Source organism: Pipistrellus kuhlii, unplaced genomic scaffold, assembly GCF_014108245.1.
Source record: "Pipistrellus kuhlii isolate mPipKuh1 unplaced genomic scaffold, mPipKuh1.p scaffold_m20_p_12, whole genome shotgun sequence".
NCBI classification, from domain to species: Eukaryota; Metazoa; Chordata; class Mammalia; order Chiroptera; family Vespertilionidae; genus Pipistrellus; species Pipistrellus kuhlii.
Genome location: NW_023425427.1, coordinates 32,538,223 through 32,551,161, shown reverse-complemented (window position 1 = coordinate 32,551,161; position 12,939 = coordinate 32,538,223).

Genomic DNA, 12,939 nt, shown 5'->3' with positions numbered 1-12,939 from the left:
AATAAAAGGAGATACAATCTGGGAGGAAATAGATGTAGAGTAGCCCCCAAAAGTCAGTGATCTAGTTAGAAGAATCAGAAGGGAGAATATTGAGAAAATGTAAGAAAAATGAAGTGAGAAAATATTAAGTGAGAACAATGTCTCAGGTATTTAAACTAGAGAGGCTTAGACAGGAGAACCACAAACAAACCGCCCAGGGAGGCGTATGAGTGTTGTCAAACTCAGCCTGTTTGATTTTTGTCTTGATTGAAGGAGACCACAGGAGATGTTAGCCAGAGTGGAGGCTTTGAGGGGGGCTGGGGGCAAATTGGTCACATGGCTGGATTTGTGGAGACACAGCAAGTGTGACTCTCCTGTTCAAGCAGGTTAAAGAGACATGGAAAGAAGATGAAGATCAGAGAGCAGCGTGGTTAAGTGAGAATGCTTGAGGAGAGAAAATACAGACATGCTTGCATCTAGAAATAAGCAAGTCCTATGAAGGTGCAAAGGAGCAGTGGGGGAGATAAAGAGAGGGAGAGGGAAAAATGAAAATGGAGAGAAGTTACATGAAAGAGATAGAAAAAGTTGCTTGCTGGTTTTAGCCAAAATTCCTTGGAAAACATATTGGAAGAACAGAATTTACTGGCTGGGAACATATATAAACTATCCTACACTCAAATCCTATCAGCTACAGAAAGTGGGAACCCAGGCCCTGAATTTCTCTCTTCTGCTCCACCAGTCAGCATGGCTCTCCGGGCACTGGGGGGCGGGAACATAGTCCTGGGGCCCCAGCCTTGCCATTATCTGCTGTCTTAATAAAATCATGTACCCACCTTGCGTTTGGAATGACTTGTAGTATTCTTTGTCACAGACAGTTTTAAAAGCTCTTGCAAGCAGGTAAAATCATTTCATTAGGCATTTAATATAATTCTATTAAACATAAAAATCATAACAGAGTTTGACAGTTCCTCTTTTTTATTTTTAAATCAGAAATAATCACCTGTGGTAAATCAGTAAAATAATACCAAAATTATTCCATATTGTGCTTTCAGTTCTATTTTTTACAGGATTTACATTTTTTTAAGAGTCCAGAATATGAAGTTGAGAGTTATAAATTGTTCTACATAGTCTACAAGTCCAAGGTAGCTAACAGCTGAGAGTAAAGACAAAGATTTTTATAAGATGTTGGACTTATTTTTACAACATGTCTACTAAGAACGTATGACTTCATGTGATTCCTAGTGGTTTTGTGGTTTGCTTTTTGACCCTTATCCTGATACACTGCACAACAATTTAATAACATTTTGGCTCACAGTTAAGAAAGGGAAAAGGTACGTAGGTATAACTTTTTATCACATAATTTCCCAGGCTACCAGATTGAATTTCTCCACTTAAATGACATCATGATTGCTTCCAAGTTTTGACAATTATAAACAAAGCTTTTCTAAACATTCATGTGCAGCTTTTTATGTGAAAATGAGTTTTTAACTCCTTTGGGTAAATACCAAGGAGCACAACTGCTGGATCAGATGGTAAGAGTATTTCAGTTTTATAAGAAATTGCCAAACTGTCTTTCAAAGAGACTGTACCATTTTGCATTCCCACCAGCAATGATTGAGAGCTCTTGTTGCACTACATCCTTGCCAGCATTTGGTGTTGTCAGTGTTCCAGGTTTTGGCCATTCTAACGGGTATACAGGAAATTTATTCAGAGAGGAATAATGATCATAATCCCTAAAAGATGGTTCTGCTGAATGAACAATTCCCTTAAAGAAACTAAGTAACAGTTAACTCCTTGCTTCCAAATATGGCAACAGATAAATTATAATAAACTTCACAGATTAATATCAAGAGATGTAATAAGAATGTGATGTACAGGCATTGAGCATCTGAATGTGTCAGTAATTATTCAGACATTCCATTTGCTCATCCCCATACAACACGTTTATTCAATCTCTGTGGAAATACTTTCAGATTTGGAGCCAAAAACCCCAGATCCAATTCAATTTAACTGCCTCTGTATCTTTCCTCTTGAATAAAATGGAAGGCTTGGACAGATCAGGCCTAAAGGGGGTCAGTAAGTAATTTAAATGAGTAAAGCAAGCCAGGTGGGGCCTGTGAGAAACCAGGAGTTCCACCCCTGCCTCAAGAACAAGGGGAGCTGTGCTTCTCAGCTGACTGATGCCCTGTGGAGGATGAGTCTCATTTTGCCAGGTCTGTAGTTTTCTCATGAGAAACCAGAAATCTAAATTTGAGTATACTATCTCCTCATTTTTATCTATTAGGAACAAATTAAATTATTTCAAAACCACACCAAGATGGAGTTGCGGGGATTAGACTAATTCTTCCAAATGAAATAAACAAAAAACAGAAAAAATATAGGAAAAAATGGTTTTCAAAAATGCTGTACAAAGTCAGAGAGGGATGGCAACCTCTGAGAAATGGATCATGAGTGAGCCCCACAACTGCCCAGCTTGAGAGTGTACAGAAATGCAATAAAGGACAGTCTTCCCAACACATGTTGCTGGGACAACTTGGTGTTATATTTTTTAAATGACCTGCCATTATATCTCAGACCATGTAAAAATTTTTACCTAAAATGGAGACAGACCATGTAAATGTAAATGAGTGAAATAATGTAAAACCTAGATTATAAGACTGCAAGTAAATGTGGAGGGAACCTTTTTAATTGCTGACTTTGGGATGAATCTCAAAATAGTTGTGCTGAGTGAAAGAAGCCAGACAGAAAAAGAAGATATATTGTATGATTCCATTCAGATAAAATTCTAGAAGAACTCAAACTAATCCATCATAGACAGAAAGCAGGTCAGCGGTTCCCTGGATGGACTGAGGAAGGAAGGAGGAATTATCAAGCACTAGAAGGAAACTTTTGGTAGTCATGACTGTGCTAGTTGTCTTGATTGTGTTTCACAAGTATACACCTTATCAAAAAATATACACCTTTATCCAAAAATATCACATTGTGCCCGGCCAGTGTAGCTCAGTGGTTGAACCAATAGGTCCCTGGTTCAATTCTCAGTCAGGGCACATGCCCAGGTTGTGGGCTCAATCCCCATTAATGTGCCTGCAGGAGGCAGCCAATCAATGTTTCTCTCTCATGGATGTTTCTATCTCCCAACCCCTCTTCCTTCCTCTCTCTCTCTCTCTCTCTCTCTCTCTCTCTCTCTCTCTCTCAAAAATAAATAAATAAATAAATAAATAAATAAATAAATAAATAAATAAAATCAATAAAATAATATTCTAAAAATAATATCAAATTATATACTTTAAAAATGTCCAACTTATTGTGTGTCAATTATACCTCAATAAAATATCACATGCATACACACATATATACACATGCTGAGTGGTCAAACAAAACCCCATTGAAAATTATTGTGTGCTAGCTAACAGGTTTCAATTTCTCTATTTAGTGGCTTTTGGAGTCACTTTCAATGATGTGTGATTCTCTGGAATTTACTCAAGGCTCAAGCTAAAATACTATTTCCAAAGATCATAGATGAAACTACAGAAAAGTATTCTAGAAAATATTTGGAGTTGAAAACTTTAATATATTAAATGTGTACATTAGCATGTGTAATTACTGCATATTTATAATGTTTGTGAAACCCATAAAATGAATCGTTTTCAACAGATCCTTGTTTCTCTGTCATTTGGCAGAGCCTGTCGTTTTCTAAGTGCTCAAGGGAGGAAAATGGTGCAAATCCATCGCATGCTACATTCCAGGACAATTAAATCATGATGTCACAAGACATGTTATAAAAGATATTCTAAGATCACCTCCCTTTTCCAGCACTGCTGACTTTTAGGAAGGCTGTCGGATTTACATATAATATGAGCAACATTCACATAATCAATAGGTTTCGGGCTTTGTTCATTCACCAGCCACATAGGCAGTTTTCAGAGTATCATGAAAAATGCTTTGATATCCACATAAACATGCACCTACACACACAGAGTCACATTATAGCACATAAACAGAAACACACACAGAGTGCACAGTTAAGCAAACAGTTAAGAACCTGTATGAACATATAATCATGGGATAATGTCTAATCCCAGCAAGAATGCATAATGTATATAGCACACCAAGAGCACGGGCATCCATATTTCCCTGTTTTTCTTATATAAATATATTCATGGGTATATGGGTATGCATCATTGCTCATAAGCATTTTTTTCAGGGTTAAACTGAAACTGTTCAAAGAACTCAGACACAGAGGTGATGGTTGTCTGATAACTAAATTGTGGGGACTTTCCCCACGGGTATCAGTTTTCATTTGCCATCAGATAAGCCTAAAAGTGCCGAAGTTGCTATTACCCAGTTCCACAGGTAAAAAGAAGACTAACCTATTTTGTGGCTGATTGTTACATGAAAAGGGGCCTGAGGAATGGCACTTGTACTGAGGCAAAACAATACAATAAAGATTTCCATTGCGGGGGTTTCTCTCCTTTTGGTCAGCTTACTGTAGGCGGAGCCCCATAAAAACCCATCTGGAATGCTGTCCATTTGTGCAGGGAGGCACCATTGGCAAACTGCTCCCTTTCTTGTCCTTTAAATTGTGGTTTAGAAAAAAAAATGCTGGTGGCATTAGGAATGTTCAGAGACGGGACAATTTTCATAGCTCAAGTTGCAAGTAGAATTGATGTCTTCTGTACCTCGTCCATGGAAGTGCAGACAAGTTCTTAATATGAAAGGTAAACAACACTGCTTCATAATTATCCACAACCCCCTCCTTCTGCTTCCATTAATTAATACTGATCAACAAACACTCAAATTTTGTTTCTGAACAATTCCTTTGACATCTGACCATTGGACAGTTGTTATCATCATATTTAGAACAGATAATTAGGAAAAAGAGTCTTATTTTTTTTTTTTCTTAAAGCACATTGGAGAAAACTAGTCCAAGGATACTGAGTATTGTAATCAAGCATTCTTCTACAAATGCACTGTTGGTGAAATTTCTCCTCTCAGTTCTTAAGAGAGAGTACACACTTAAAATATCTTATATAATAAAAACGTAGTGTATAGATTGTCCCCTCGGCCGCCAGAGTTCTTCTGGGAGTTCAACTAGGGGGCAGGCCCGCCCAGGGAAAGGAGGAAGTACCCAGTACCAGCTGCTAGGGACCCTACCAATGCATGAATTTCGTGCACTGGGTTTCTAGTGTATATATATATAATGTATATAGCACACCAAGGGCACGGGCATGCATATTTCCCTGTTTTTGGCTGGCATGGATCAGTAGTTGAGCATTGACATATAAACCAGGAGGTTACAGTTCAAACTCTGGTCAAGGCACATACCCGGGATGAGGGCTCGATCCCCAGTGTGGGTGTGCAGGCAGCCAATCAATGATTCTCATCATTGATGTGTCTACCTCTCTCTCCCTTCTTCTCATAAATCAGTAAAAATATATTTGAAAAAAATACATATACATGATTTACAATACACATAGTATTGAATTAAAATTCATAAGAAGTAACTAAAACAGTTGCATGAAAACACAGTATGAATTCATAAGAAATAAAAGATTCACGTGAAAACTCCTCAGTAGTAAATGTGAATTGATAGGATTGTTCATCTCAAAAGGGAGCTACCATAGAGAATCAAAGTAAAAAGATCTGACTTGAATAAACATTTCTGTTGCTAAGATGGCTGTGGGAACATAATGAATGCTCTGATAAAGATAATGCCTCTTGGCTCCTTATAAAAGGTGATGTATCATTTATAATGTGCTAGGTACCGCACTACATATTTTATGTATATTAACTCACTCAGTTATCAAACAACACAATGGAGGATGCACTATTATTACCCCCTTTTATAGATGAGAAATCTGAGATAGACAGCAGTGGAGAAACTTGTCCATTACACAACTAACAAATAGCAGACGGGATTTGACCTGGCTAGTCTGGTTCCAAAACTGAAGTCCTTAAACATCACACTGCCTTGCCCTTTTACCTACAAAGTCCTACGGAATTCACCAAGGCCTCTGCCCCCCAGAAACTGAACACATGCAACCTCGAGCCGTTTGTACATGGTCAGTTTGTTCACTTTCAACCAGCTCCCTGCTCTGTTGCATTGCCGAGAAATTTCACCATCTCAGCTCTGTCTACTAATCTTCCTGAAAACAAAGAATAAAAACAGTTTGATATTATTGTAACACTTACATTTAAGGGTAAACAAGGGCATAAGAGCACACTTTGATAGAAATAAGCTGTTTGTTTTTTATATTTTTTTATTTTTTTTATAAATAATAATCCTAGTTTTATATATTTTATTGATTTTTCACAGAGAGGAAGGGAGAGAGATAGCTAGAATCATCAATGAGAGAGAAACAAAGACCAGCTGCCTCTTGCACACCCCCTACTGGGGATGTGCCCGCAACCCAGGTACATGCCTTTGACCGGAATCAAACCTGGGACCTTTCAGTCCGCAGACCGATGCTCTACCACTGAGCCAAACCGGTTTCGGCTGTTTGTTTGTTTTTTAAAAAAGGTCTCCTGGGAATGGCAAGTGGCAGCTCCAGAAGGAAGAGGAAAAACTTGTAAGAACAAGGCCTTCCCTCAGCCAGTCCAGCCTGATTCGGGATGTTCTGATCTATTGATAGGTGCTCAGTCCTGCTCAGTGGGACAATAGAGCACCCACAGAAACCAGGAATCAAAGGGCAGAGCTGGTGCAGGGCATTCCTCCATCCAGCCTGGAAAAAGCTTAAAATAAGGCCACATTCTCTGAAAATTTTGAAAGAAGAGAGTTTGAAAGAAAGAAGCCTGAGAGTGTGGGACAAAGAGAAGACTGCTCTTCAGGCAAGTTCTCATCTGGGAAGTAACATATCAAGTTTGCCTTCTGGATGTTCTGACACTGTGAGAGAGACCTGCTCCTTGCAGAAGAGATCCAGAAAACCTGGGTTAATTTCTTTCTTTGCTTGATTCTTTTCTTGCCTTTGCCTGGATAGAAATTCTTGGTCTATGGCTGTACAGGCCTTAGGAATGCATAAAGTCTTCATTTTCTAATCCCATCCTGACACTTGTCACTGTTAAATGTTGACCTTAAGGTTTTATATGCTTACAAAAGCACCTTAATGTCCACAAAACTGAACATTATATTATCTATATAAAACCCTAATATGCAAATAGACCAAACGGCAGAACAACTAAACAACCAGTCACTAAAACGTGTGCTGACCACCAGGTGGTGCACAGGGAACATGGCAGGTATTGGCAGCAGGTGGTAGTGTATGGAACATGGCAAGCACTGGCTGCTGCAGGATGGTAGAGCAGGTGAGTAGGGGCACCAGACCAAGGTGGGGTGCTGGTCGCTGTCATCGAGGCAAGCCTCTGGTAGTTACTGAAAATTATTTGCTTTCGTGCACCCCCGTGGTCCTGCCTGGTGCTCACCCTGTTGCTGGTGTGCGCCAGTGCTAGCCCCAATCACTCAGCAACATCAGTGGGTGTGAGCGGTGGCTGCCAGCCCCCATCTCCCCTCAGAGCTTCTCTACCTCCCCCTGCTCCTGAGGGACGATCGAGGCCAGCAGCCACCTCTCGTACCCACTGCCGGCATTAGAGCCACTGCTCACACCTGCAGCTGGTGTCCAGTGCCAGTCCCAATTTTTTGGTGCTGTCAGCGGGTGCCAGTAGCCCTGATCATCCATGCGGGCTTCTCCACCTCCCCTACTCCTGAGGAGCGATCGGGGCAGCAGCTGCGCTCACACCCGCTGACAGCAATTGCCCCACTTGCACCCACTGCTGGAGCCAGCCCCAATTGCTCTGTGCCATCAGCATGTGGGAGTGGCGGTGGATGTGGGGCTGCCAGTAGAAAAGAGACCAGGGCTGTGGTGGGAGGGACTGGGGGGTGTGGAGTATGGGCCAAGATCTTCCGGTGTGCAGCCTCGCTGCCCACAGTTCCTTTCAATATGCACAAATTCATGCACTGGGCCCCTAGTGTGAAATAATGAATGAACTTCATGTTAAATAGTCTTTGAATATAATATGTGTGACCAGGCACTGATTTTTTATTTTTAATCAGACCTATTCATTTCCACTCATGTAAAACTGAACACATCAATACACTCTCAATATAGAATGTGTTATGCTAATTAAATGTAAGCCATCCTTTCATCAATATACAATAGTTATATAAAAACAAGTGAACTTTGCACATGTTTCATCATGTCTTGAAGTTATAGATAGTCTCACAATTTATAATTTTGGGGTGCTTATTGACTTTTTAATCATATGAAGAAATGTCAACATTAAATTTTCAAACAAAATTATTGAATAGTCTTTCAAGCTTTGGATCAATTTAATTTAAAAAAAATTACAAAGTGAACTGCTGAAAACTTTAATATTTGAAGTTACTTATTTTTATAAGTAAGGATTTTTCTCAATGTTGTATAACCAAAACAAAAAAAGGCATGACTTTAAAATCTATAATATTGATTTCTGATATTTATACTCCTAAAAATGGCTTTAATTCACTGGATTGCTCCCCAGTGGGTAAATTTATCCTAATAAAATGTTTTTATAAAGTAAATTTATACTAATTTGATTTTATAAAGTAAATTTATACTAATAAAATGCTCTGAACACACCCCTTTGGGATCTCATTCACATTTTTTATCAGCTTTGGAGTTGACTCCCTTCTCTGAAGTCCCAATGCTCTTCTCAGCCTCTGCTGCTCTACTTCAAGCCATCTAGCCTAAGACACTTGCAACCACCTCTCTCAATAGATGTTTTGGGTTGTTTGGGTCCTTCACCTCTCGTTTGTGAGATCCTTGAATTACCTCTTTCACGTCTGGTGGGAAGGTGGAGAACAGCAGATTAAGCCAGCCTCCATACTTAACAGAATCTGGCCTGACTTTTACAACTCCTGGAGTGGAAAGGGCCCCAGGTACAGCAGGCACACATGAGAAATGCTCCTAATTAGAAGATCAGTTGTTAGAGCATTTCTTAAGACGATGTTGGCTGACCCCAGAAGCATTTGCCATCCAAGGTAGTAACCAGGGGGGCTGTCTGGAGAGAGGTCACCTCTTCTCCTTTTTTCAGCATCTGGCCCATCATCTGTCTAAGCTGCCCTGGAAGTGCTGGCAGCTCACAACAGCAGTGGGAAGAAGCTAGAGTCTCAGGGGGCTTCCAGCATAGGCCATGAGCCAGGTGAGCTGGAGGGAGGTCAGCTGACCTTTTCCAAGCCACAGGAGGCCTCCTCTCTAAAACCTCCAGGGAGAAGTCAGTCACAAAGGTTATTGTGGTTCCTGAGTAAACAAAAATCTTCCAGAAACACATATTTAGGAATGGATGGACCTAAATCAGAAATTCTCCAGCAAGGCTATGCATGTTTCTTTATAACTAGGCAACTGCTGATTAATTGCATAATATTCAGCTTTTAGTTGGTGCTCCCTTTCAGGCCTGAGCCTGCCTGACCCAACAGCTGCTTAGCTTGGCTCCAGGCATTTATGACTTTATTTCAAACAAATCTCAAACATTTTCATTTGACTTTTCCCAACTACACTGTGCAACTCAAAATTTGTTTTAAATTTTACGGTGCTGCTTTTTTTTCCTTCTTCTTCTTCTCTCTCTCTCTCCCCTTTTCCTCTTCCCCTTCTTACAGCCGTAGCTTTGGAATTTGAGTTGGTTTTCTTTCGGCAGCAGCAGATTTTGTGCTGCAAAAGAAAGGAAGTTTGCAGGAGGGAATGGGGTAAAGTAGGGAGATGGGGGAAGGTCATTTTACTAACTCTTTGGATAAGAACAAGCTAAAACCTAATACTATATAAATATTGAAGTGCACAGTAGAGTCAAAGTGTTCAATAAACATTTACTGTGAATGGAAGCATTAGGGAAGGCTTAGGCCCCGCCTGAATTCCCATGAAATTTGTAAATATTTCTTTCATTTGTTCTCCATTTACAATTAGTTGCGGTCAAGCTGATCAAAGCCAGAGGAGGCCTGTTGCATGTGAACCCGCATCCCTCACAATGACATCCACGAAGCAGAATGAAATATGGAATATCGGGTTTCCACGGATGTATGAACTTGTAAAAAATCTGAAAGAATAGGAGGTTTTTCACACTGAGTAATGTGAAACATTCGGTGCGGATTGTAGGCCTCTGAAAGGGAAAGGGAGCTCCCAAATCCATCAGGCCATAAAACAGACGCAGGCCCAAGTGGACACAGGGTCTTCCCCAGCCAGCATCCAGTGATTTGGCTGACACGGGCTCTCTGCCATCCAGAGGTCCCAGCACAGAAGCCCCCTGGGCAGGGGAGAGAGGAGGTACCAGGACTCCACCTGGGATGATGGCTTTTCAATGGTCCACACTCACTCCACCCACTCCCACTCCTCGCCCTTTCTGGATTGTTGAGTTACTCCTCCCTGATCCCAGCATAACACAAACACTACTTTTAATCAATGCATTCACACCATTTCCAACCAAATAGTGAAATAGTGTTAAAGTATTTGGATAAGTCTTAGGTAGGATCTTCCCATTTTTATACACAGTCTAAGTAAACAAATAATCCAAGTGAATCCAGCAGTATACAAGCCTCAAAGTCAAGTATAACTAGTCCCCTGGCTTGCGCGCGCTCTCTCTTTCCCCCCCCCCCTCTCTCTCTCTCTCTCTCTCTCTCTCTCTCTCTCTCTCTCTCTCTCTCCTCTTTTTAAAGATGTTTTTGTTGATTTTTTTGGAAAAAGGAAGGAAGAAGGATATAGAGAGAACATCCATGAGAGAGAAACATCAGTTGGCTGCCTCCTGCACACCCCCTATTGGGAATCAAGTCCGCAACCCAGGCATGTGCCCTTACTGGGAATTGAACCAGTGACCTCTTGGTTCATAGGACTATGATCAACCACTGAACCATATTAATAGGCCCTTTCTTTTTTTACAGACCTCCTCCTTCCATAAAGTCTGTATCACTGTTAGCTGGGCCTGGACTCTCCTTTTGTGACAATTCAATGTTTCAGTTGCTTCCTATGTTTTTCCCAGCTATCTGACCATAATGGGGTCTGAGGCAGGAACATGGGGAGCTTATTCAGTTTACATTATTTCACCTCCATAAATGTATAAGGCAATGAGGCAATATCTCCTCTCTTATTAGAAAATTAAATGGCTACTACTGCTAGCTTAATCAAAGATGTTATGGTCATTCACAAATATTCAGAAGTAAATAATCAAGGGTTATTGCCAATTTCCAACCAGCAAAGGTAGATGGACTTTAAGCACGTGTAGCTCTCTCTGGAAAATACAAACAATCCTCCCTTCTCATACTGCTCACCCTCCCCTCACCCAAGGAGGCTGTAATTCTACCTCCTCTCCTCTCCAGATTTTTGAGTGTGGCATACATTATTCATGGTGCATTCTAGCACCAAAACACCAGCAAGGTAACGGAAGGCTGAAATCCACTATGCTTTACCAAGCAAGGGTAAGGTTTGTCAGTATTAAAGACTGGGCATAGGCAGCAGTAAACAAATGAAGTAGAACTGAGTCTTCGTGGACACTCCCCCACCAAATCACCCCCATAAAAACCCTCCTGTGTTCCACTCTCATCTACTCAGGAAGGCTAGAGGAAAACCAAGCAGTCTGCACAAACAATGGATGATGGGGGTGGCGTGGAGTAAGGATCCCCTTTGGACTGAAAGCCTCTGTGTGACACAAGCTCCTCCTTCAAAGGGAGTTTTCCACAGCTCGGGGTTAGAACTGACCTGAGTTCCTATAGGGGATGGAAACTCTTTCCATGACCTCAGGACAACTGATGATCACCACTATGCCATGCAAGAGGGGGAACCTTAATGTTCATGCAATAAAAACAGGCAGAAAACCTTCTCTTGACATTGCATGGAGGTTGTTGGCTTAAACAAATTGATCCATACCCAACCTCTCAGAACGTGTTGGGCAAGGCAGAGGGAGAAAAACTTTAAATAATGTAACTGGGTCACCACAGACCTTGTTAAAAAAAAAAAAAAGTAGCTGTACAAAAATTATTTTTGGCAATTTGATCACAAAAAAATTGAAATGGGATGGGTTAGGTTTGTTTTCAAATGAATATGAATGGATAGTTCTGAAGGGCAGAGTTCTCAAGAGGAAACTACACTGAACATTTGGCTAAAACCAAAATCGGCTCAACTTAGCTCACTCGAGGTGCACATCCTTTGCCAGGATGCAGGTGATTACAAAATCACTGGGTAATGCCATCCAGCCTGAACAGAGATGTGGCTGCAGCATTTTTCTTAAATGAATTCTCCCACCATCCATCTCAAAAGCTGAACAAAGCCACTTGTATATGTCACCCATTACAAGCCATCCCTGCCACCTAAGTAGATATCCTGAAACAATAAAGGAATATTTCCAATATTTTCTTCTTTAGTGACTTCCTTTTATCAATTTAATATTTTGTTTGTGAGATTGATCACAAAGAGGCACAAAAAATGAGTTTTATATTCACTTCTGTATAGTATTCCACTTATAGGTATACATCTTTCTTTAGATAAATTGGTTAGGCTTCCCAAAGAAGCAAAAGCAATATATATTCTATTGGTTCTGCTATAAATGTAAGTATATAAATGATAGATAGATAGATAGATAGATAGATAGATGATAGATAGATAAGGTGTATGTATATTGTAAATTATGAGGAATTGACTTATGCAATTATAGAGGCAGAAAAGTCCCATCATTTGCCATTTGCAAACCAGAGACCCAGGAAAACTGATGTAATTCAAGCCCAAGTGTGAAGGCCCGAGACCAGGGGAGTTGATGGTATAGGACTCAGTTCAAAAGCAGGAGAATACCATGTCCCTGCTCAAATAGTCAGGCAGAAAGCAAAAGGTCATGCTTATGGTTCAACACTGACAAACTCATTTCCAAAATGGATAGACTCATTTTTACTTCTAACAGCAGTAGAAAAAAATTCCTATATCTCCATATCCTAGTTAATACTTGGCATTGTCCAAC